The sequence below is a fragment of the Giraffa tippelskirchi genome, chromosome 3 (genome assembly GCF_054371585.1).
Source record: "Giraffa tippelskirchi isolate mGirTip1 chromosome 3, T2T-mGirTip1v1.2.pri, whole genome shotgun sequence".
In the NCBI taxonomy this organism is placed as follows: Eukaryota; Metazoa; Chordata; class Mammalia; order Artiodactyla; family Giraffidae; genus Giraffa; species Giraffa tippelskirchi.
Window position 1 is genome coordinate 182293712 of NC_137277.1, and position 24452 is coordinate 182318163.

Sequence of the window (24452 nt, forward strand, 5' to 3'; positions counted from 1 at the left end):
TCCAGAGAGGTGCAGTGACCTGCCCAAAGAAACACAGCTAGTGGGGGTGGAGCTGGGGTTTGAGAGACTCAAAAGCCAGTCTCTCGATTTATAAAGCTTTAAACCTGATTGAGAGATTGCATGGGGTGGGGGCAGTGATCCAGGAGAGGAAGGAGAGAGAGACCTGGCCAGGAAAGGGACAGATGTGGGCAAATAGTGAGGAATGGACCCAGTCAGCATCTGCCTCTCTGGTGGGTTTTCCCGGCAGTAAACAACTGAGGGAAGAGAGTGAGGGAAGATTAGCTGCCAGGCTTCTCAGAAGAGGTGGGTCTTGAGAAACAGGCTGAGATGAAGGAGATGGGAAGCCAGTGCCTTCCTGGCAGAGCGCACAACATCAGCAAAGGCCCTGAGGTCAGCACGCAGCATGGCATAGGGCTGAGAAGTGGCAGGAGATGGCTGAGGGAGGTCAGAAAGAGGATTGGGAGGGCTGGAGGCCTCAGGGGCACAGGGAGAGTGACAGCCCCAGGGAGATAGGGAGGGTGACAGATTCAAGAGGCCTCGCTAATGTAGAAATAGAAATAACCTGCCCTCTGGACAGGAAATAGAGCACAGTGATCAAGAGGGCAGGTCCTGGACATTCTAGTCAGGCTACTTCCTACCATGTGGTCAGAGCAAGTCGCTTGATGTGTCATTCTCAAAATGAGGTACCTCTCTCCTAAGACAAGACCGTCTGTGAGGGGGGGCTTCGTGCAGTGCTGGGCACGTACAGAGTGCTTGATTCATTCATTTATTCCTCAACTACCAAGTGCACCCTTAGTGTCGAGCACTTTTCTGGGGCACACAGCAGAAAACAAAGTAGATAAAAATCACTGCCCTCAAAGAGCTTACATTCAGAGGGTAACAACACGAAAACCAGTGGAATACATGGTTTGCTGGATAGTGATACGTGCCAAGGAGAAAAACAAAACATGGAAAGGGCTTGGGGACTGCCAGGGTTACGGGGTGGTTGCAGTTTTAAGTAAACTTATAAATGGAGGCTATTGTGTAGAATTATTGTATGGCTATATTATAACATTGTTTGCAGAACAGGTTGTAGCAGAAAAAAGTGCCTTCCAGTTTATGAGGCATTTATCCTTCATTAGAATCACTCAAGGTGTAGGTACTGCTGTTCCCATTTTACAGATGAGGACATTGAGATTCAAAGAAAAGAATCGGACCTCGGAATCATGACTCTGAGGACAGGCTATAGTGCCTGACTCCCAGTGACAAGAAGAGTGTTGTTCCTGAAAGTCTAGAGGAGAGAGAGGTTAATTGGGGGTGGGGGGTGGGGTGGATATAGACAGGGGCCAAGGTGGGTCAGCATCTCGGGGTGGGGCTGAGCTGGAGAGGAGGGGCAGAGGCCTCCTTCCAGGGCCAGAGCTGTGGCCAGCATCCCTCGGCGTGGCCTGATCAGAGTGAGTTTGAAGCAGCTGGACCCAGGGGCAACCCTGAGGGCAGAGCGGGGGCAGCAGCAGGCTGGCCTGAGACACTGCATGATTGAACAGAGGGGCAGAAGCTGTCCAGAGCTGAGTGAGTGTGGGGGTGGTATGGAGAATATGGAGGAGGGGGGAGGGCTGACCAGACAAGGGAGAACAGTGAGGAGGTTGCAGGACTAGAGCTGGCCGTCTAGCTCTTGAATATCAGGGTAGAGACCTCGGCCTTGATGTTGTTGTCAGCGGTGGGGAGCTCTTAAGTTTTTGGAGCAGGGACACGGGATTCTTCTTGAGGAAGAAGAATCTAGCACTAGGCGGAGCAGATTCAGGGGAGACATTTGGAAGTGAGGAGCCCTCGGGGGACTGCCATAGCTGACCAGGCAAGAAGTGATGAGGAAGTAGATCAGAAAGACTGCTTGGACTAATGGACAGAGTGGAGCCTGGGAGACCCTACTCCTAGGTGCTAGCCTTGGGTCTGCCTCCCATTTACTTTTTTTCTCTTGGATGTGCCTCATGCTGCTTGCAGGATCTTAGTTTCCCTACCAGGGATCAAACCCAGACCCTCAGCAGTGAAAACACTGAGTCCACCAGGGTACTTCCTGCTTCTCATTTTCTGAGGGACCCAGGGCTAGTCATTTTCCCTCTGTACCTGTTTCCTTATTTTGATTGAACTAAAGCTGCCCACTCCCCCTTTTTTAACCCTGTGGGCTAAGAATCCATTTTGAGAAGATGATGGACCTCTTCAGAAAAAAATACTAAAGCACATTTTGGTTAAAATTTGCTTGAGGTTTACAAACTTGTCAAAGACCATTCATTGAAACAAGCTAGATCATCAATAACAGAAAAAATAGCAGCTAGCATTACATGCTTTTTTTGTGGTGGTGGGGTGGGGAATGCCACGGCATGTGGGATCTTAGTTACCCGACCAGGAATCGAACCTGTGCTCCCTGCAGTGGAAGCATGAAATCCTAACCACTGGACTGCCAGGGAAGTCCCTAGCATTACATGTTTATTATGGGTCAGGTGCTGGGCAAAGTGCTGTATACATCATAATCCTGTTAAGTCTGCTCAACAGCCCTATGAGGCAGGTACCACTGTTTTATTCTGTTAACAGATGAGGAAGCTGAGGAGGCCTAGAGAGGTGGAGTGACTTGCCCAAAGTCAGAGCTGGAATCGAAGCCTGGCTATGTCCACTCCAGAGCTTGAGATATTAGCTGCTTAGGTTAAAGGCTAGGATTTTAGGATGGAGGAAGGAGAAATGGCAAGAGTAATGGCAAGTAGATGTGGGAGGATTTTCAAAGAAAGCCGTGGAGAAGCAGCGCAAGAGTAAAACCTTGGAGTCCTGAGATGATGGGCACAGGTGGTTGTAGGGGAAGATTCCATTTGGAGGTGCCTTGTCTAGCTTCCAGGGGGTTGGTATCTGTCCCACATGACCCCCAGCTAAGTGACCTGCTCTGGAGCCTGCTGGGAAGGGGAGGGGCTATTCTGTTTTCTTGGCTTGATTATGTCCTGCCCCCTTGGCAGGAAGAGCTTACCCCTGACTCTTTGACTCAGCCTCCAGTGCTGTCTCTGGAATCTACCCTCCCTCCCTCTTCCCAAGGCCATTGAGAAGGGCCAATGGGCCTTGATCTCTTTAGGAAAGTTTGGAAGTGGGAACACCCTTTCCATCCCAGAAAAGAGTACTGAGGCCCATCTCCTGAGATCAGAGTGGAATCTGGAACCCAAACAGCACGGGTGCGTGTTAGGTTCTGGTTTAGATCCGGATCAGCAGTACCATCAAGGGGGAGGTTTTCTGGATTAGACAAGGCCATCGTCTCAGGCTGGAATCTACATTTATGGTTGGTGGGACTTGTTGGTCATCTAGAATAGGGATTGGAAACTTTCTGGAAATAGTTTGATAGTAAAAGTTTTAGGCTCTATAGACCATTGGGTCTCTGTCATGACTAAACTCTGCCATTGTACCTTGAAAGCATTCATGACAGTGCGTAAAATGAATGAGCATGGCTCTGAACCAATCAAACTTGAATCTTAAAAACAAACAGCAAGCTAGATTTGGCCCTTGGGTCATAGTTTCCAACCCCTGGTCTAGAACCTTATTCTTCCTGTAGAAGGCTAGATCTCAAATATGACTAGACAGTAATCTAAGCAAACAAGACTGGGTGATCTAGAGCCACTCTCTTGATGGATCTAGATATTGGGAACTGGTGATCAAGAAATGTACTAGACTGTGCTTTCAAGCAGACTAAGGCATAATCTCTGGCTGAGCCAGATTCACAGAAAGCTGGGGATGGCTAGTGTGCGGTGGTAAGATTTAGACCCAGACACAAGGCTGTGGTCTGAACATGGGGAAGTGGATGAGCTAAAGCCACACAGATATTGATCTAGAGCAAGCAAAGTCTTGGTCCAAAGCCAGAACACCATATGATCTAGGACAGGACTGTCCAATAGAAATGTAATAGGGGCCACATATGAATCTAAATTTTCTAGTAGTCACATTAAATAAGGTAAAAAGAAAGAAGTGAATTAATGTTAATCATATATCTTATGTAACCCAATATATCGAAAACAATCATTTCAACATAAAACCATTGTAAAAATCATTGTGCTATTTTATATTTTTTTCATATTTAGACTTCAAAAGCTGGTGTATATTTTATACTTACAGCACATCCATCCCAGTTCCGACTAGCCACATTCCGAGCGCCCAGTAGTTAGTTTCTACCACATTGGGTGCATATTCTTCCAGCACTGGGCAGTTTGGAAGCAGGCTTTTCTTTGGGACAAGGGTCCAGAAGAGTCATGAGCCAGAATGATCTGGAGTAAATAGAGCTGGTCACACCGGAGGTTATATTCTTAGCAGACCTGAACTGGGTATAGACTGGCTTATCCTGGGAGAGCATCTAGGCTCCGGATTGGGAGGAGGAGGAGGAGGAGGTGGTGGTGGTGGTGGTGGTGGTGGTGTCGGTGGTGTCGTCATCGGTGTCGTCCCTCCCTTGGAGTCCTGACCAACTGGCCTCCAGCTCCTCCCTCTCTCCTCCCAGTGTCACCTCTGACTCTGGAGTCCGGTCTGGTCTGGCAGGTGGGGGTGGGGCAGGGTAGCAGCTGGACCCTTGAGGGAGCAGGAGCTCCACCCTTCCAAGCCAGCTGCTGCCAGCCTTCCTGGACTGACTCCGTGGAAACAGGGGGCCCAGAGACAGAAATAAACTGCCAGGTTTCCGGGGCGGAGTAGGGGGCCTGCCAACCTTTGTGCTTCCTTGCTAAGGGGTGGTGGAGGGGGACAGGAAGCAACTCCAGGCCCTCTCCCAGGCTGTTACCCCTGCATGTCATCTCTCCTCACCCCTACGTGTCCTGACCCTCATGGGGAGGCTGGACTAAGTCTAGAATTTGGTGGATTAGTGAATCCTGGGGGCCTGGAAGTCTGGGCCTGACCCTTGGGAGCAGAGGGTGATCCCTCAGGGTCCTGGTCACAGTTCTGTGCCCATTTCTACATCCCATCCTAGGGCCCCACTCGCTGCCCCAGGGCAGGAGCTGAACAGCTTCAGAGTGCTGCACAGGGCATTAGACTAGGAGTTGGAAGATCTCTGTTAGATGCTCAGCTCTGCCACTAACTGGCCAAAGGCAACTTGGGGCATACTGCTTTGAGTCTCAGTTTACCCTTCGATGAAAAGGGGACAGTGTTTGTCCTGCTTGTCTCAGGGCACCCTAATTCAGTGGTTACTCAGACTCTGGAGCCACAGTTTATCTGATTCTGGCCCCTGCCACTGTGTGACCTTTGGCGGGTCACTTAACTTACCTGAGCCTCAGTTTCCACATCAGCAAAAAAGGAACATTACCTCCTTTATGGGACCTTTTTAATTAAATGAGTTACTGCATGCAAATTATACAGGGCCAGTGCCCTGTGTTGGTTCTTGCCCCTTGGTAGTCCATGAGCTCAAGTGGGTTGTAAGTGAAAATGCGTTATTCAAATATAAGGGATTCTTCCTCTGTTAAGAATCCTCTCGGACTCCCTCATTTTATGAACGAGAAAACTGAGGCCCCCAAATGAGAAGGCGTTTTGGCCCAAGAGGCTTACGGCGAGCAAAACCTTTATTTCCGTAACCCCCCTTGTAAAGCCAGGTAAGGCTCATCCCCAATTTACAGGTGAGGAAATCGAGGCCGGTGATTGGCCACTGGTGCGTAGCCGTGCCATCCAGTAAAGCCTGAGTCCGTCGCTGGGGAGGGAGTGCCCTGGCCTCCCGTGTTCACCGGAGGAGGGGCGTGCAGGTAGCGGGCGCCCTGGAGCCGCAGCCGGAGCCAGGCGCGCTATTAATAATCCCGCCGCTCGGCCTCGGCCGAGAAGCGCAGGTCCGCACCGCCGCCGGGCGCCTCCCGGGCCTGGGCCGGGGCCCGAGCCCCAAGCCGGATCGCGGCGGCCCTCCCTTTCCACCAACGCCCCCCTCCCCGCCACGTGACCCCCCCTCCACTCCGCGGGCAGCCGAGGGCCCGGGCTGGCGGGCCGGGGGCCAGGAAAAAGCCAAAAAACACCGAGGCCGGGCCGCTCCCCTTCCCGCTGAAAATAGCCCCCGGCCGGGGCTGCCACGCATTCCGTTGGGCCCGGGGCGCGGGAAGGGGCGGCCGGCCGGGCCCCCCGCCCGGCCCGACGTGGCTGCCCGGCCGGGTTGGAGGCGGCGTGGGGCGGGGGTGAGAGGGGGGAGCCGAGGGCGGGCCGCGCGGCCGGCCGGCATGTGGCTCTCCTTCGGGGAGCCTTGGCAGCCCGGGCTGCGCGCTGCGCCGGGATGATGGAGAGCTTCTGGAATTTCCTGCAGCTGGAGAGCGCGGCCGGCCGGGGGAGCGGGCTGAGCGCGCGGCTCGGGAAGGGGCGCCTTGTAGCCCGACCCTAGGGGGCGCCCCCGCGGCGAGGGTAATCGCGGATGGGGGGGCGAGATCTCCCGCCCCACCCCGCACGGCGCGCCAGGCGAGGCGGGCGGCACACACCGTCTCCGTGTCCCCCCTCGCGCTTTTTTGGGGGGTCTGGCGGGGGTCCAGTCCCGCCCCCTCTCGGCCGGGGCGGCCTAGAGGGACCAGGTGCAGGCGGCGCCCCTCCCCCAGCCGCCTGGTTTCCCTCTCGGCCCGTCACCTCCTCCAGGAGTCAGTAGCTCTGCGGCCTCATCGGGGGGGGTGGGGGGCGGGGGTGGCAAGGCTCGGGGGCCGCGCAGGCCTGCCAGGTAGCCGGAGAGGCGGCGGCGGGAAAAGGCGCGGACCGTTCGGGCCGAGAACGGCTGGGCCTGCAGACCAGAGCCTCCTGCTCAAGCTCATGGCCCCCGAGGGCTTCTAGGAGGGAGGTGAGGCAGCCAGCTCACGAGAACCTCCACCCCCATCCCTCACAACTGCGGACCCGGTGGGGGTCGGATGTGCCGGAAAAGTCCTGGATCGTTTTCTCGACGGCGGCGGCAGCTTTCTTTGGGGGGCCCGCTCTGCACCTTGCAGGTCTGGGAGTCCAGAAAAGGACTCTCGGGAGGGCTTCCTTTTACAGGAGCCCTGAGATCCAGGGGAGTAGGTAAGTGACCTCTTAGGGCTCACTCTTGGCACGCTGGCTTGCGGGAGGGAAAGAGGTCTGCCTTGCCCTTTGTGGGGGAGGGGAAGGGATGCTTTCCCACCTCTTCGCTAGTTCCAGTACCATTTGGTGCTCTGCAAACCGAGGAACCTTTTGGCAACTCAGCAGGCACCGCCCCCTCCTGGGTTGGACCCCACCCCCGCCCCCGCCCTTGCCAGTGGTCCCTGTTCAACCTCATGTCCTGCCCCAACCCAGCAAACCCTCACCGCGTGAAAGAACCTGAGGGGATAGAAGATACAGTTCTGTTACCTTCTCTGCCGCTCCCTGGCTGAGTGACCTTGAGCAAGCCCCTTCACTCTTTAGTCCCTTTGCTCACTTGAAATACTGGATGGTAGAAGGTAGGCCACAACAAAGATAAACAAAACAAAAACGAATTAGAAGGTAGTCCGCGGCCTTGTGGTGGGCCTTAAAGTTGCGCAATATTTAAAGCAATTCTCATAGTGTCTGCGTACAGTCAGGACAGGAAATAAAGGGCACCTGTGTATGAGACAGCCAGCCCCATTCAGAGCCTTCAGAAGTGTTTCAATCTCTTCTCCGAAAGCCCTGAGAAATTTGGCTTTGCAAGGTAAGTAGTGCATCTCAGTTGGGCTGGGGAAAGATGGAAGGACGTTGGTTCTATTGAGTGTTCATTTATTCACTGAACACACGTTTACAGTTATTCTCAGCTCCAGTCTGGGGGAGAGCCTTACACATTTGGAGACTGAGAATCAGGATGGTCACCACATTGTTAAAGCTGGAAGGGCCCATAGAAATCCTTCCTGCTAGGCTTTCTTTTTTTTAACCTGGTAATTCCCTGGTAGCTCAGTTGGTAAAGAATCTGCCTGCAGTGCCGGAGACTCGGGTTCAATCCCTGGGTCGGGAAGATCCCCTGGAGAAGGAAATGGCAACCCACTCCAGGATTCTTGCCTGGAAAATCCCATGGCAAGAGGAGTCTGACGGGCTACAGTCCACGGTATTACAAGAGCTGGACACCGCTTAGCGACAAAACCACCACAGGCTAGCTCTTAGTACAGATGAAGAAACTGAGGCCCAGGGAGGGGGCGGGGTCTCCTCACAATGCCCCTTCTGCTGTTGGGGTGGGGGCAGGGGCTGGCAGAGAGCTCTGGGCCTGAGAAGTTGGGGCAGCCCCTGGCCCAGCTCCCTGGGGTATGGTCCATGCTGGCTGAGAAGCTGGTGGAATTCTGCTTTCCTCTCCCTCCCATCTTCTTGCTGACCTTTCACTCCACCTCAGCTAGAGTGGGTGGGGGTGGAACCCAGATACCCAGATTCAAATTCAAATGCTTGTTGGCTCCCCCTCAGCCCAGGATGTTGGGCCTGGGCCTGTGTCAACTCCCACCCTTCCCTCTCCTCCTACCCCTCCTCCCCCCAGTTCTCCCTGTTTCCTGTTGGATGGGCCTTCCCTGTGTACTGGAAGGAACTCAAGGCTCCATTTGTTGGTCTGTGTGAACTTGAGCAAACTACACCACCTTTGTGAACCTCATTTTGCTTTTCTGCAAAGTGGAGTTGAAATAAAAATTACCTTGCAGAAAGTCTCTTTCGCAGCATCCTAAAGGCTCCCTGGCAGAGATCTATTTAAATAACAAAAGGCAGGGACTTCCCCGGTGGTCCAGTGGTCTGGACTGTGCCCTTCCACTGCAGGGGGCGCAAGTTCTATCCCAGTCTGGGAACTAAGCTCTCATGTGCCACTGCCAAAAAATAATAATAAAAAGGCCAGGATTCCCTAGACATTCTAGGCTAGGTGTAGGGAACAGAGCAGCCTCTTTTCACCTTTGGTTTGGGGAGGGAGCTGTCTGGAGCCCTGGAATTGGGGGTTGGGGGTGAATGTCTACCAGATCATTTTGGCAAAGTACAAATTCGAGCAAATCTATGTGGACCCCAAATTCCGGGGCCACCGGGGGCCCATGTATCTGAAGACACCGCAGGGCAGTTCTCATAAGCTCTCTAGGACTACAGATCCTCCCTCTCCCAGCTAATCCAGTTCCATCTCACTCTGGGCTGAGTGTCCTCCACCCCCCACCCCCATTATCACAGAGGGCTCTCAGAGACTAGAAAAGGAGGACTGTGTGGTTCTGGGCAGGCCGCTTCCCCTCTCTGGGCCTCGGTTTCCTCCTGCATAGAGGAGGAGGCTGGATTAGGGACTCCCTAAGGCACCTTCCAGCTCTGACAGGCTCGGAGCCTGTGTTGACTGATGTATCCTAGGAGATAGGAGCATACAGAACCGAGTCAGCTGGGAGATTCCTGTTGAGGTATATCCCCCCACACCCCACCCCAGAAAGCTGGAGTGCCTCCCTCCCCAAGACACACCCTCCAGGGATACTGGCTGAGATTGTGGAGGGTGGAGAGGGGCATATCACCCAAGTGGTGCTACTGATTCCCTGTCAATAGAAAAAGGCCTGGGCCTAAGAACAAGAGCTGGTGTCAGGCGGGGCTGTGAGACTCCTTGCTTCTAGGGGAAGGGAATGTGTGTGTCAGGGACCAGTCAGCCTCCAGGGAATGGGGGGCGCGGTGCATGAGGCAGCTAGCTTGTGGGATGGTGTGTCCAGAAGAGTGGTCACAGGGCCAGTTTACTGGTGTGTGCAAGACAAGGAGGCTGACAATGGGAGGGAGGTTAAGAAAAAAAGCAGATGAACCACAGAGCCAGGCTTTGGGTTAGGGCAGCTGTTGGGGAGGCACTAGCCTCATGGGGAAGTGTTGGAAGATTCAACAGTCTGACACAGTTTTGCCTGTGCCTAGGATTGTCAGCTTGTTTATAGGTGCTGTGCTGAACCACACTGTTCAGAATTGCGGTTGTCACATTCTGATGTGGGGGTATCTATAGGGGTGTTGTCAAGGTTTTCTGAACAGCAAGAGTCTGGCTGTTTGTGGAGAGTATCTTTACAGGATGGCATTATAAGGCAGTTAGGCAGCTTTTGTCCATTTGGGGTGCTATCAGATTGTATGAGGGGCATCGATTCTGGCTGCTAAGAAGCCTTGAGCCGTCTTGGGGGCATTGCCAGGCTGTTAGGGAGGGTGTTTTCAGGCTGTGGGAGCATCCTGGCCATGCTTTAGGTGCCTCTTCCTCCTCCATCTCTTACACACTGGGAGAGAGGTCTGTCTTCATCAGTCCCTCCGCAGGTAGGCTAGCAGGCAGCCACAACCCGCTCACACTCGCAGTAATTTTACCACGGTGCCTAAATCAGGAACAGGCGTGAATTGACCTTTTAACCCCTTCCCCGCCAGGGGATTAGACTCTGTTTCCTGTTCAATCTCCTCCAGAGCCAGTTCCATCCCTCCTGGGGGGGCCCCCCCAAGGAGCGGATAAGCAGCCCCACCATCTCTTTTCTCCCCCTCCTCTGCGGAGCCTTGGGGGGGACAGCACTCGGGGTGGATGCTGAGGTCCAGGCTGGTGCAGGGCCTGGCAGGAGCTGAGGGCCCAGGCGGGAGTGATAAATATTGAAGAGGAGGGATTTCGGTGTGGGCAGGAGCAGCTGCAGTGGTTCGAGTGTCACACTATCTCTCCCCAGGTTTACTGACCCATTTCCATTCACGCGGCTGCCGGTTTCCTAGCAACGGCAACAGTCCCCCCAGAACAGGCGGAGTGTGTGTCTGCCATTAGCGACTGCCGCAACTGTGTCAAGGTTACCCAGCTCCCTGCAAACCCACCCCGGCGGGTTTGTTTTCTGCCAGCGCCTGGCACACACCATGCCAGCCAGGGAGGGGGAGGGAGGGGGCCGGGGGCCAGCCCACGGGCTTGGGTGGGGGTGGGGGGCCAAGGAGGAGCTGTAGTTCCCGGTCCAGTGGGAGCCAACTTGGACTCAGGCCGAAGCAGCCCCCCCCCACCCTTGGCTGGTGGAATTCCTGAGCCCGAGGGGAGCAGGGGGCGGGGTTGTCCCTCAGCCCTGACCCCCGAGATTCCAGAGCCTAGGGGGAGGGGTGTGGGCCGAGGGGCCTCCGGGAAGCCTGCCCGATCTGACCCCACCTGGCTTGTTCTGCTCCTGCCCTGGCTTCCTCCCACTTCTGCGCAGCTCCGTGTTCTTCTCTGCTCTCAGCTCTTTGTCCCAGCCTCTGTGCCTGGTCTCCCCCCTCAGACTCCCCAGGGCGAGGTTGTATTTCTCCCATCAGACTAGGAGCTCCTGAGATTGGGGTTCATGATACCTCCTTTCCTTCTCTTCCCTCAGCTCCAGTTCATGACTGTTTTTCTAAATGTCATGGGAGATGAGACTAAACACTTGGGGTGGCAAAGGAGAAGTTTCCTTAACAGGGACTAACAGGGCAAATACCCCCATTCCACCTCCTGGGTGAAGTAGGTTCTGCCTGCACCACCCTGCCTGGCAGCACTTGTAGGGGAGGGGCCACTGGAAATAGAGGAGGACTCTTCGTTTTCACCCTGAAAGACTGGCTGCAAAGGGTTAAAGCAGTTCTCCCCCCACCTTGGTATGTGAGCTCACCCCCACACTGGGGGGGATGGGAGGAAGGGGGGGGCCTGTCGCCTTATAGCCACTCATGTGGTCAACTCAGACCTGACCAGTCACATTCCTGCCCGGGAGGATGGGGCTTGAGGTGGAGGGGTAGGGACCTGGAGGGGGCTGGGTGTGTAGGATTTGGGGGGGTTGGGGTACCAAGAAGGTGGGGCACGGGGCTGCTGGGAACTTGGAAGGATTGTGCAATGTAAACCTCTGGAAGCCTGAATCAGCCTCCTGTCCCTCTGGAATTGTCTTTCCTCCTAGTTTGCACCCCCAGAACATGCCCGTGGTCCCCATCGCTGAGACACAGGTACAGATGCAGTCCCAACTCTAAACAAAGAAAAGTGTGTTGCGGAAGCAGTTTCTCACATGCAGGATGGCGCAGAGATTTGTGGGTAGTCTCCACTGTGACTTTCTGGTGCTTGGAGGAGGTCGGCTGGATTTTTGGCTGGGTTGGAGGCTCTGAGATCTAGGGTACAGAGCAGGCTGTGCTTGACAGTAGAAAGAGACCTGGGCGGGGACCCAGGCAGCCTGGTTCTCTGCCCAACCTTGTGCCTGACTCCTCGTGGTCTCAAGTCTCCCCATTTGAGGGGCTTAGGCCAGTGGTCTCTAACAGCCCTCCTGTCCTATTGGTCAGTGGTCTGGGTGAGGGATGAGGAAGTGAGGGGCAGTGGTCTGGAGGGACTGTGGGAAGCTGCCAGCTCCAGGGGGAGTTTGCAACGTGATCCCAGAGCGAAAATAGCCCAGGTCATTTTCAGCTGCTTGGGCGGAGGTATCTGATCCCGCCAGGGCAGGGCAGCTTGGGCAGGGGGCAGGGAGGAGCATTCTGTAAAGCTCTCTGGGAAACCAGACCCCAGGATGGGAGGGTGGGGAAAGGTTGGCATGCCCGGCTGGACTTCCTGAGGACCCCCCCACCCCCACCCCATGGGGGCTCTGGAATTTTAAGATGAAGAATGCAGAGGGTTAATGGGAGGTGAGGGCTGGACTCCAGCCCCCTTTGGGTCCTGGCCTGGATGAGGTGAAAGGTCAGCCCCAAGGAGTCCAGGCACAGCTGGGGAAGGAGTAACCGGATCCTTCTCCCTAGCCCTGCTCAGGGGATCACAGAGCTGCCTCCCCCAGGAAAGGTGCTTTGACATCCCCAGGAAGAGTTTGTTTCGACTCGTTCTCAGCAGGCACTGAGGGGTAGGGGAGTGTCCTGGCCCAAGGGGTCAGGGAGAGCTCCAGGCCTGGAGCCCCAGCCAGTATGGCAGTGCTTTGTCATCCTAAGGTCAGGGGAGGTGGAGGTGAGCTTGCTGGAAAGGTTAGAGGTAATGTGTTGTGGCCCTGCTCCCATTCTGTGTCACATTTATGACTCTGATGGCCAACACTGAGGGTTGAGGAAGCTTCAAGTTAGGAGACTACCCGCCCTCAACACACACACACTGATTAGTGAGAGAAGCTGCCTGCTACTAGACAGTGACATTGGGATGTATTTGGGGTGGTGAATTACCCTGACTCTGAGATGGCTTTGCTGTGTGTGATGGAGACGTTATAGAGTGTAGGATGGTGTGGTGGGAAGGCAGAGATAATACCCAGAAGAACATGGACTCTGAAGTCAAGCCTGACCTGGGTTCAAATCCTTGCCTCTGTCTCAGACAAGCTTTTTAACCTAAGCCTCAGTTTCCCCAGCTACAAAATGGGACTGATCGTCTTCATCATAAAGGGCAATCATGAGGGTTGGGAGAGAACAAGTGCTCAGTAAAATGTAACCCTCAGTGGGTCTCATTGTGTCCCAAGGCTCCAGAGGAGTTGGTGAGCTACAGCTGGTCTGAGGAAGAGGAGAGTTACGAGACTGTGACGGGGGTCAGTGTCCCCAGGGCTCTGCGTGAGGCTGTGGGAGTATCCAGGTCACTTGGGGTTGGATGGGGTGAGGTAAATGATGTTTAGTCTGTAGCAAGGGGTGGTTGGGGCAAGGTTCTTCTTAACAGCCGACTTCTGAGGCTGGCGACAGCCCCTCTGCTGCCTACCCCGGAGGGTTTGTGCAGCCATGTGTGGTTGTAGCCTGTCCCCAAGTGTGGCTGTAGGTATGTTTGAGAAGGCGCAGGCATCCCAAGAAAGAACAAGTCGCCTTTTGTACAAGCCCAGCCCCGGGCCGGGTTGGGCCCTCTCTGGGGGATCCCCTGTTTCTGCGCCCGGCTCTCAGCCCACGGGACAGCGCCCCAGCCGCGCCCGCCACCTGAGGGGGCTTTGAGGCTGCCTGAGCGCCCCCTCCCGGGGGACCCACGCTTCGGGCCTGGAGCTGGGGTTGCGGGGTGCGGGAAGTGGTCTGGGGCAGGGGGCGTGCCCGGAGGCTGGCCCCGCCCACGTGACGTAACCCCAGGTGCTACCAATCCCCGGGAGCCGTGCCCACGGGCGGCCCTCCCCTTCCAGGCTCCGCGCTCTGAGATCTGGAGGCGCCGTGGGTGGAGGAGGCGGCAGGGCCGGCCCACGGGGCGGGGAGACCATTGAAAGGCCTCGCCCTTCCTGCTTTGGGCGGGGCTGAGCACACGACCCTGAGACCGAACCGAGCTGCTCTCTTTGAAGAACCTCACAAGACCTCCTCTCTTCCTGGAGCACTCAACCTTCTTACCCACCTGTCCAAATCCTACCAGGTACCACTTTCTGCAGGAAGCCTTCCAGAACCGACCTCTCCTCCACCCCCCAGCAATCTTTTTTCTTATTACCTACACCCTTTTAGCGACCCTCAGTCATACCAGTACTGACTGCTACTAACACCAGCAGCTGTCCACTGAACCATTTACTGTGTACCAGGCCGTTACGTGTGTTTCATGAAATATCTTACCTGATAGATCTCTGATTGCTTTCCACCTTGTATTATGAGCCTTTCTCACCCACTGGATTGGAAGTTCCTCTGGGAAGTGGTTCCAGACATGGCATGGCTCAGAATAGGCACTACTGAATGTTTAGGATGGATAATAAATGAAGAGACAGGCTCATGGAGGGAAAATATCCTGGCAGAAGTCCCACAGCAAATAGGTAGAAGAATCAAAGCTAGAAATGAGGTATCCAGGCTCCATTCAGGCCTTTAGTTCTGGTGTGTGACTAAGAGTAGGGAGTTGCAAAGAAGGATGGCATAATCCTCCTCTCTCCCCCACCCCACCAAAGAGCAGAGGAACCCGAAATCTGTTTTCCTCTGCAGTTAACACACCTTGAACCAGAATCTTTGGCTCTTGAGAGGATGAGGAAGAAGCAGTGATGGAGGAGCTGGGAGGGCTTTTGCTGGCCAAAGTGGTACCTCTGGGCTGTAAGGAGTAGTGTGGTTCAAGTAATTGGGGATACTGGTTCTGGGGACATGAGGCATTTAGTTTGCAGGTGGGAGGTTCCAAGTTGGCCCATGAGGAGGGTTGGGAGCCAAGGTACGTAGGGATTCAGTGCAAGAGAGGCAGGGTTTGTGCTGGGCCAGCACTCCGCCCCACCACCACCAGGCTGGCCTGGTGGAATGCTGGGAGGCCCGGGGGATGGGGCCAGGCAGCCAAGGTGTCTCCGGTGGTACAGAAGCAGTTAAGAGCTGGCTCAGCCCGTTCCTTCAGACAATTAGTGACATCTCGCTTGACAACACCACACTGAGCCGATGCAGACCTCAGCCCCCCTCCCGGCCCCCCCACGGCCGCTTCAGCTGTTTATTCTTGGGCTTTAACAATTGGGATTCTGACTTGGAGGAGCGGGCGCCCCGCGCTGCCCTCTGACCCTCCGTCGCCTTGGCAACTGGAGCCCGGTAGGCCTGGGCTCTGCGTTAGGATTACAGATCCTGAATTCACAATCTTGCTGCTCCCCTGCAAGCAGAAGCAGCAGCGGCAGCATGTGGGATCTTCAGCTAGACTGGAGGGGACGAGAAAGAGGATCCCCAGGGGCCAGCCTGAGGCACAGGTGGGAACCAGGGATGCCCACGGGCAACCCAGAGCATGAGGTGCCCCCCATGGAGTGGAGCAGGGCCCAGAGCCTTCCTCCGTTCCCAACATCTCCCATCCTCTGTCTGGAAACTTTCTTCCTGGTAGAGCCCCCAGGGCAGGGGCCAGGCTTCTTCATCACTCTCCCCCTGTTTTTCCCCCCAGTCAGCCCCCTACCATGCCCATACCTCCAAGTGCCAGCAGGCTGTGCCCCTGCCGTGCCTGCAGCCATGGCAACAGCCCCCCCCTTGTCAGCTCTCCCCCCCCCATCCAGCCCCCACCCCCCACCCCAGCAACCAACTGCCCCAGCTGAAACCGGAGCCGACGCATCTGTGAGCCTCATGCCCAGACTCACATTCCATTTCTGTCCGCTGTCCCCCCTAGCTCTGGCGACGACATCTCCCCCTCCTCCTCTTCACACCCCCTCCCTCCTTGCCTCTGTCTACTCCTGCTGGCCCCCCCACCCCCCCACACACACTTTATCACTTAGTGTCTCCCCCTTCCTCCCTTCCCAGTCTCTGGGTGCCTCTCACCCACTCCCTCTGTCTCTGGTGGTCTTTGGGTGTGTCAGTCCAGTTCCCTGCGGTGTCTTCAGCCCCTGTGCCTTGCCCCGTCTGTGGCAGCCCCTTCTCCCTCTCCTTCCCCTCTGCAGGTGTCTTGCTCTCTCTCTCTGTCTTTGTCTCTGCCTCGTTCTGCCTGTCTCTCTGTCTCTTTGTCTTTTTCTTCCTCCTCTATCCCTCTCTCCCTGAAGGGAAGACTTCCTGGCTCTTTCTGGCTCTTTTCCTTCCTCGAGCTTTTCTCTGTCTTTTTCTCTCCCTCCCCATCTCTGTCTTCTTAACCTCATTCTGCCCTGTTTCTCTTGTCCCCCACGTGCTTTCTCTTTCTGCCTTTCTCTTCCTGAATCCGATTCTCTGCCTTGGTTTCTCCTTCGTCTCTCTTCTTCTGACTCTCTCCTAAATACATGGATTTCTTTCCAGTCTTCTTTCTCTGTTTCTTAGTTGGTCATTCCTCTCATGGCCCCTGGGATGGAACTGGGATGGGGGGGGCCCCTCCGGAGTCACCCCAAAGGAGTCCTCTTTCAAGATAATCCTGGCATCCATTGGGCACATGTAGTTGAACCTGAGATGAGATGGGGAGATTCTGAGGGCAAAGAGTCAGCAGAGGATGGGGCACAAGGAACCAAGATTACCAGGTCTCTCTTCCCTTCGGAGGACAGGCTCCATCATCTAGTTTACCTTCACCCAGCCCAGGTTGGGGCAGAGGGTAGTTCCTAGGGGCTGAACTGGCCGAAGAAGCCCCGTGGCTCTAAGAACTCCACAAAGAGCATGTTCAGGCCTCCTCCCCTGATTCCTGGGATTCGTTCCATACAACGATGGCTGTCTCAGACTGTGCCTCAGTTTCCCCTGTGGTACAGAGGATATATTCCCCTTGCTCTATCTCTGACTCCCTTAAAGTGCTTTGAGTTCCTGGAGCAAAATCAGGGTTATAAAGAACAGGGAAAGGGTGGAGTGACTTCCGCCGCCCTTGCTCACCAATACTTCTGTGCTGGAGGGGGACTTCAGCACAGAAGAATTGGTTTGGCTCAGGGCTGGGGTGGAATAAGGGTCCTGTCTCCTTAAGTGTCTGGTGGAGGACAATGCCCCCGCTCCCCCCCCAACCCAAGACTGGCAGCCCTTGCTGTCAGACCCTCCTCCTCACACCCCCTCTTTGGAATGAGCTCGGAGTCATGGGAAACAGACCCTGGGATGGCGGTGCCAGGCCTCCAGGGCCTAGCCCTTGCCTCTGGGTGTGATGAGACCTGAGCGGACAGACAGTTCTAGGACCCTTGGGTCTGGGCACTACTCACCAAGGGGCCAGGCGGGGGAGTAGGGGTGCCTGGGGGAGGCGGGTTGCACGCAAGGCATGCTGGGCCCCCTCGGCGGGTGGGTGGGGGGAACAAAGCTGGCATCGAGGCCTCAGCTAAAATTAGCCGCTTCCCTGCGCGGGAGCGAGCATGCCTGCCAGCCGCCCAGATCGCCGCTGCCTCGGCAGGCCATCTGTCGCCACGTTTTGCTCAGTCCCTCAGGGCCCCCCAGCTCCAGCCACCCCAGGGGCTAGAGAACTCTGCTCTGAGGCTGTCCCTGGCCAGGACGCTGGACACTGCTGCTGTCGTGCTGTGTGACCTCAGTCTAGACCTGTCCCTCTCTGGGCTCCTGTACAACAACAGGGCCCCGGACACTGACATCCCAAGACCCCCCAGTCCTTTCAAGCACCAGGTGCTGGCGCTGCTCATGAGGGCTGGGGTGCGGGCTGCCTCCCTCCCTTAGAGCTAGCCTTCTGGTCTGAAGTCTGAAGATGGACCACGTGGGGTTTAGGGTAATGATCAGGCTATATGACAAACTCCTGTCCATTTTCTTGATCTTCACTGGACAGGAGGGCAGCTCTGGAAGCAACAGCACCCTGACACACACACATACACACACTCACTCACTGTCTCTCTCCCTCCAAGCAGTCCTACAGAAACAGCTTCATGCGGGAAGCCCGGAGGCAGAGGCTGGGTTCAGCTGATACTACCTTGCCCTGTGGCTTGGGCCAGCCTCCTGCCCTTTCTTAGTCTTATCTTCTCCTCTTCAATAAGAAGCTCCCATTTCAGGGCTTCCCTGGAGATCCAGTGGCTAAGACTGCACTTCTAATGCAGAGGGTGTGCGTTCCATCCCTGGTCAGGGAAGCCTCTCTGCTTTCCAGTTGAGGCAACTGAGCTCCAGAAAGCAGAGGTTCCTGGTGAGGAAGCAAGCAGTGGGCCAGCGGGGTGAGCCGCCATGTCCTCCTTCCCATGGCCACTGCAGCCTCAGCGCTCCCCGAGTTGCTACCTCTTCCCCCTCCCCAGAGCCAAAGAGACTGAGCCTCTGCTCCAAGGTCACTCTGCTTGCCCTGGGAGGAGCTCAGACTTGAACCCAGGCCTCTTGGCTCCTGTCCTCCTCACTTTCTGGCCAGCAGGCTGGGCCTGTTCCCTGGGTGAGTCATGCCCCTGGACTTTGGCCTCCTTGTCAGGCTCTGTGGCCTGAATTGGAGAGGAGGCCTTGGTAAGAAAGAGGGGCTCCCCTTGCCGCAGCGGGTGTCTGAAGCGATCATCCCACCCCGTCCGCCCTGGGCCCCTGAGGGTGTGGTGACAGCCACCCCTACCCCGCCACAGCCTCGGAGAAGTCCTGTTAGGAACTGCTCCTCAGGCCTCAGGGCAAGGACAGCCTCTTTGCCCTCTGCATTCTGCTTCCCCAAGAACAACTATGTTCAATTAGAAATGGGGGGAGTGGTGCTGCTTGAAGAGGTGGCATTTTCAGGTTGTCTGCGCCCAGGCGGCCTTCTTCCCAGCACTCATCTTCCTGCCCCGGGTTACCCAGGAGGGAGGCCACGGCACCGCCCCTCCTGGTGTCCAGGGACCAAGGTCACGCCCAGAGCCCTGTGCGCCTCCACCTCCTGGGGCCAGCGGTGTTTGTCACTGGGGCAACGTGTGGCTGTGCCCGGCGCTGGCAGTGCTGGGGTGACATTCATGCCCTGTGAACTGTGACGCCTCTGCAGGCAGAGGACGGCACCACCAGCCTGGCAGTGATGGGGGAGGGGCAGGTGGGCTGTCACCTGTCCAGAGCAGCCCAGGGTGACATGTCCTTTACCCACCCTGCAGTCTGGAGGGAGGACTCACGGGCAAGGTTGTGTCCTCGGCTTATACTCAGTGTGTTGTGGGGAGGGGTCTGTGCCTTTATCACACCTGGAAAGTGAGGCGTGTGTGTGTAAGAGAGAGAGACAGGTTCTCTGCATTTCACACCCTATCACTGGGTTGGGGTCCTGACTGTATGTCGGTCCCACTCTCCGGAGAGTGACAACCTGTGTTCCTGTCTCAAACTGTCTGGAGGTTATCAGGTGTGCCCATCTCAGGCTTTGGAGGAAGTGACAGGTTCTGTGCTTAGCCCATCCTGTTAGGAGGGTAGTCACCCACTCGCCCGCCTGTCTCTCTGACTGTTGGTTGTGTGTGAGATGTCACCATGAGCCCGTCTCATGCCAGTGTGGGGAGTGACATGTGATTATCTTGTGCTGTTGGGGGGCTGTCAGGAACTTGGGAACTTGTCTCTCAACCCTGAGGAGACGACACGTTGCCCAGTGGTGTGGGGCTGTCAGTTGGCAGGGCCTCAAAAAGCAGGCCAAAGCCAGCACGCAGGCCATGGGCACAGGGACAAGCTAGGATAGGGGTGAGGAGGCAGCGCAGGGCAGGAGGGTCTGGGCTCCCCAAGACCTAACTTGTGACCCAGGTGCCAGCCCTTGGGACCGTTCCCCAGGAGGAAGGATCCACTGTTTTTCAGATGGTGTGGACCAGGGCCGCTGGGCTGGGGCAGGTGCGACCGGGTAGGCAGGGCACCAGGCAGGGCTGGCATGGGGGGCTTGGGTCCCCACGAGTCTGGGGGACCTGTGCCTCGCCTCTCCTGCCCCTGAAACTGTTAAACTAATTAAGGCTGTGGAGCCGCAGGATTAATCGGGGCAGCTCGGCGCGGGCCGGGAGCTCAGGTAGTCGATTAGTGTGCCGCGGAGGATATTGGATTTCTGAACCGCAAGTCAGCACTATTCGGGCCTGTTATCTCTCCCAGGCTCCAGGGTCAGGAGGCGGGAGGCTCCGGGGCTCGCTGGCCGCCCCCGCCTGGCTGCTCCAGGGCGGCCACTCCCCCTGCCCACCCATCACCACTGCCCTCCCCGACCCTGCATCAGGTTCCCCCTGAATCCCCCTCCACCAGGCTTAAAGCCCCTGCGCCCCCCACCCCGTCCTCTCCCCCTCGGTCCTTCCAGGCCTGACTAGCACCCTGTGCCTCGCTGACACGCTCCTCAACCCCCGACCAGCCTCTCTCCACCTTGGCCTCCTTACCAGTCGCTGGCCCTGTCCCCCACTCTGTTAGCCTCGCCCATCATCACCCGGTCCTGTCTCTCTGCTTTGGGGTTTGTGTGTCCTTGTCTCTGCTTCTCCTGTCTCTGTCTCTCCTGTGCATCTCTGTTGAGTCTCTTTCTCTCTCTCCCTGTGTTTTTTCCTCTCCCTCTCTCTCTCTGTCTTTTCCTCTCTCTCTCTTGTGTGGTCTCGGCTGGTGTCTGCAACCAGAACAAATCTCCCCCAGCCAACACCCCCTGAACAAGGAGGCCAGAGCAGCTAATGGGAAACATGTGATGCTGCCTTGCGCCTGGAGCACCGTGAAGGGAGCCTTAGTCCCAGCTCAGCCCCTGCTCCCACCTCCCCCCCTTGCCGCATTCCCCCCACCACGCTGTCCCCTGCCTTCCAGCCCGTGTGGGCACAGTCACAAGTTCCCCAGTCATTTCCATCTCAAGGGGCGGGGGAGCTGGCCATTATCAGTTGGGGAATATCAGGTTGGGGAGGGGCTGGGAGCAGCTTCACTCCTCAGGTCGCCCCGCCCCAGCCCCCAGGGCCAGGCAGACCTCATGCAGACTCCCCCCAACCATCACCACCATATGTAGGAGAACAGGGCCAAGATGAGCTGAGCTCCGGGGGCCTGGATGGGGGGCGGCCAAGCCACCCCCACTGGAGGGCTCTGGGGCCACCCAGATTTCCATCTTTTCCACCCTCCTGGGCCTCTGGGGAGCCGCAGAGGTGGGGGCTCCCCGAGGGCTTGGGAGGGCTTGGGAGCTGCCGGGCTGCATTTCTGTGCCCACCCAACCATGGGGGGAGGGGGGATGGATCAGAGGAGGGAGGCTCTGGCAGGTTGAAATTCTCCTTCTCTGCCTGTGGATAAATTGTCCCTAATCCAGGCTTGGGGAGTTGTCTGGCTCCTACAGAGAGAGAGAGAGAGAGAGAGAGAGAGAGCACGCAGGAGATAGGGAGGGAGGAGGGAAGCAGGCATACAAACACAGTGACACAGACACACACTATCACAAAGAGTCTCACATACACGCACACATAGGCACACACACTGACAAGTTACATAAAGGTATCACACAAACACTGAAGCACCATTGTGCTGACAGGCACACCATGGCACACAGACTCACACACGTTGACACTGACACAGACATACAAGGACATGGCACAAGGACCCACTGACATACACAGGTGCACAGTGATGAGGTCATACAACACGCACATGCAGGGTCACAGTGAAGCACACAGTGACCCACAGTGAAACAGACCCACAGGGACACTGTGACCAATTGCGCCATGAGCCTGAAAACCCAGAGAAAGGCAGAGGGAAGGAGGGAGACGGCACTGATCCAGTGACACCAGTGCCCCCAGTCACTGCCCTCGAGATTGGAAACCTGTGGGGACAGCAGAGGGTCCACTCCAGGGTCCCCCCCCCCAATGCACCCGTCCAGAGTTGGAGATGGACAGAAGTCAGTTCAGCTCCTGACATGGCCAGATGCAGAGTGTGTACACACGGGCACACTTACCCCAATCACAGCTGGGTACACCTGGTCACACATTAGGCACATATACCTGTGTGTCCCCATAGGTGTGCAAACATAGGCTCAGCTGGACACACATAGAGAACTGAACAAACCCAGATATACACACCCACATGTATAAATGAAGACACCAACTCTAGTAGATATCAGCTCACACACATACACACACAGATAGTCCTATACATGGGCACTGTTAAACACACATGTACTTGTATAGACATACAAAAATACACAGAGAAACACACAAAAGGCTAAGTAGACCCAGGAAGCCACACACAGGTGTATTTGCCCAGACAGCCGAATGCTCACAGACGTGCAGGATCTCTTTAACATGCATGTACGCACACACATTCCCAGGCAACCAAAACCTATAAGCAGTCCATGAGGCCTGGTTCCCAGACCCCTCAGGGCTCAAGTACAAACCTCAGGGAGGCAGACAAATGGGCAGGAAGCAGAGGGGTAAGGAGGGCCCTAGCTGTTAAAACAAGAGAGAGAACCAGTCTCTGATGGAGAAGGGTAAATGCCAGCTGCGTATATACCCGTCATGAAAATCTGCAGTCACCATCACTTTGAACAGTAACTCTCACACCTGCATTGTAAGTGAGCTCTTAGCATTTATAGTTTCCCTAGAGCACTTCTCCCCGTTCATAAACTCTCCCTATTTTATAGATAAGGAAACTGAGAGCCAGAGAGGTTAACTGACTTGCCTGAGATCACACAGGTGATGAAAGTTGAGCCAAGGACCATTCTGACTCCCAAGACCAGGTTCTTTTCACCATAGCGTATGTGTTCTTGTTCATGCATACATATCTGCCCATGCAGAGATACTGCCTGGGGTTTCAAGACAGTTCGTAGTCCCCAGTGAAATGAGGTTGGAGCCAATTTCTGTGCAAGACTAGACCCACCTAGGATGGCCTCCTGGTCCCTCTGTCTGGTTCATCCTGTATCCGTGCTTATGTCTGGGTTGCTGTTTTTGTTTTCACAGATGGGAGCTTGCCTGCCTGTCTACCCATTGGCCTGGACCCCAGAGCCTGCCCAGCTAAGTGCGTGCAGAGGGCCCTGGGTTCGGGGCGATTCTCAGGCTGCCGAAGAGACCACCCTGGAATCACTGGCGAAGACAAGCCTTTGTTGCTGAGCTGGGCCTGTCTGCACAGCTTGCTCAGGTAACAGTGTACAGAGAAGCCGGGTCTGCTGGCCACCCCAGGAAGTGGGGGTCAGGGGTACTTCCTTCTCAAACCTATCAGGGATCCCCCCCTCCCAGCTTAGGCCAAAAAGAGGCCCTTTAGTATCAAAATACTTTAACCACACTTACTCAGACTCCCTGTTATCCAGAAAGGCGAGGTCCATGGATATACAGCCGGTTCCCCCGAGTCCTGCCTCCTAGGCGGGGGACCTGCACCTGGATGACCTGAGAGAACTGGGAAGCAAAAGGGGTTGTGACAATGACCAGAACCCAGAGCAGAGGTAGAAATCAGATGCATGCTGTGTGAAGCTGACCCCCCCAGGACCCCTCTCTCCTAGAGTCTGTGGAAGCTGAGAGGACCTGGGGAGTTGAGGTACGCTGGGCTGCCCTCCTGGGATGAGATGGGGCAGGGGCGGGGGCAGGAACCACCTCCCTACCCTGGGCCCAGATGAGCCCACCCAGGCAGGCTGGAGAGCCACAGAGGCCAGGTGGAGCGGCCCTGCCCTGCAGAGGCAACTCCCCGAACTGACACATGAAGCCTCAGGCTCCAGGAAGCTCCCTAGAGCCCAGCCTGCCTGGGGACCCCACCCAGCTTCCAAAAGAGCATTCCTGGGGCCTGAGGTCTCGGGGGTGGAGTCTCCCGGGATTGTCAGGGTGGCGATGTGGGCTGAAGGAGGATGCAGAGCTGGGTGTACCCAACTGTGAATGTACAGGACATCTCGTGTGCAAGTACTCCAGCTTGTGTGCAAGCAGGCGTGTGTAGGACTCTGTCCTGAGGTGTGCAGGGTGCTGTACATAAAAGTCTAGGTAGACTGGGCTGGGAGACATTCACAGGCTGCATACGTGGTACATGGGAGTGAGTGTACAGGACTGAGGGTGTGTCCTGTGCAGGTGTGGGGAGGCTAGAGTGTTGTGTGTGCCATGCTGGGTGGTGTTCCTGGGCAGGGTGCTAGTGTACACTGGAGAGGTGTGCAGACAAGACACTGAATACACCGGGGTGATACATGAGTACACACTGGGTGGGGTGGATCGTGTGCACAGAGGTTCTTCCGCGTGTCACCAGGGAAGCGTGTGTTCTGGCTGCATACACTGGGGGAGGTGTGTGCACGTGGCTCCATTTGTGCTTTGGAGGTGGGCTGGGCAAGGCTTCAGCTGAGCTGGGCTCAGCAGTGCCCAGCCTTGTGGCCAAACTGCTGAAGTCACTTCCTTTCCAGCAGCAACTTTCCAGGAGGAGGAGTTTTTCAGACCTGGGCGGGGAGGGGTGGGGGGGCGGAACAAGGAGCTCTCAGGGGAAGGAGGTGGGCGGTGGTGAGGCTGTGGGGAGGGCCTGGTGGGGCTGGAGGAGGGGTGTCCTCCGGGAGACAGAAGGAAAGACAAGGACAGGAGTCTGGAAGGGCCAAGGGCAGGAGGGGATGGGGGCGGAGCAGGCGG

General features: G+C 56.3%; 1 protein-coding gene across 10 annotated transcripts in view; it reads left to right on the top strand.

Moving 5' to 3' along the window:
• AHDC1 (AT-hook DNA binding motif containing 1) overlaps window positions 1–24452 on the top strand; it is a 65354-nt gene that overhangs the window by 20829 nt on the left and 20073 nt on the right. For 6 of the 10 annotated variants that reach the window (XM_081586360.1, XM_081586366.1, XM_081586369.1 and 3 more), the window contains exon 3: window positions 22824–23001. The gene's annotated coding sequence lies outside the window, so the exon portion shown is untranslated. Of the gene's footprint in view, window positions 1–22823; window positions 23002–23170; window positions 23395–24452 lie in introns of all 10 variants that reach the window. The other 4 variants (XM_081586362.1, XM_081586364.1, XM_081586367.1 and 1 more) reach the window with 1 other exon arrangement.